General features: G+C 43.0%; 1 long non-coding RNA gene across 1 annotated transcript in view; it reads right to left on the reverse strand.

Annotated features, from left to right (window-relative positions):
• LOC106726875 overlaps positions 1-344 on the reverse strand; it is a 6,069-nt gene extending 5,725 nt beyond the window's left edge. Inside the window, exon 1 of the long non-coding RNA XR_001363002.1 lies at positions 256-344. This is a non-coding gene — a long non-coding RNA (uncharacterized LOC106726875). The remainder of the gene's footprint in view (positions 1-255) is intronic.
• Positions 345-1,122: the final 778 nt, after the last annotated feature.

Consider the following 1,122-nt stretch of genomic DNA (forward strand, 5'->3'; position numbering starts at 1 on the left):
CCGGTCAAGGGCACAGGCCCAGGTTGTGGGCTCCATCCCCAGTAGGGGGCGTGCAGGAGGCAGCCGATCCATGATTCTCTCTCCTCATGGATGTTTCTATCTCTCTCTCTCCCTCTCCCTACCTCTCTGAAATCAATAAAAATAAAATTAAAAAAAATGCAAATGTATTATTCTACCTCCACGTAGTAAAAAGTATACTAGCACAATGGTCAAAAAAAAATAAAATTAAAATAAAATGCTGTTAATATTACTCACCATCAAACGCATCCGCTAAGTCGAAATCACCTGAAAGAAAGAGAATCCATGTTAGAAATAAGCAAAAAGCAAATCAGGCTTGGAAAGGAAGAAAACAATTTAAAAAAAAATTTTTTTAAGGAAACTAGACTGTGAGGTGTGTGGATTATTTTGAAGTTTTAGGAAACATAGGAATGTGTTGTGATTTCTCACAGAGAAAAGACATTTCTAAATATATTTTTAAATATATTTAAAAGATATTTTTATTGATGGTGGTCAGTGCACGTCATAGCGACCGGTCGACTGTCTGCCCCCTGGTGGTCAGTGCACGTCATAGCGAGCAGTTGAGCAGCCTTAGCATATCATTAGCATATTAGACTTGGATTGGTTGAATGCCCAACCAGATGACAGGACACTTAGCATATTAGACTTTTATTATATAGGATATTTAAAATATGTTTTTATGGATGTCAGAGAGGAAGGGAGAGGGAGAGGGAGAGAGAAACATCCATGATGAGAGAGAATCATGGACCGGCCGCCTCCTGCACGCCCCCTACTGGGGATCGAGCCCACAACTCGTTCTAAATAGTCGCTTTTACCCCTAAAAGTAATCTGCGTGTATATATCAAACAATTGATGGATTTAGCAGAAGTAAGAATTGTGGGGCATACGTTACTCTAAAAAGGCTGGTCTGTTGAAGTGGGTGAGCAACACCCTGGCCGGCGTGGCTCAGTGGTGAGCATCTACCTAGGAACCAGGAGGTCAGGGTTCGATTCCCGGTCAGGGCACATGCCCGGGTTGTGGGCTCCATCCCCTGTAGGGGGCGTGCAGGAGGAGGCCGATGCATGATTCTCTCTCATCATCGATGTTTCTCTGTCTCTCTCTCCT

The sequence above is a fragment of the Myotis brandtii genome, unplaced genomic scaffold, assembly GCF_000412655.1.
Source record: "Myotis brandtii unplaced genomic scaffold, ASM41265v1 scaffold3261, whole genome shotgun sequence".
Taxonomy (NCBI): domain Eukaryota; kingdom Metazoa; phylum Chordata; class Mammalia; order Chiroptera; family Vespertilionidae; genus Myotis; species Myotis brandtii.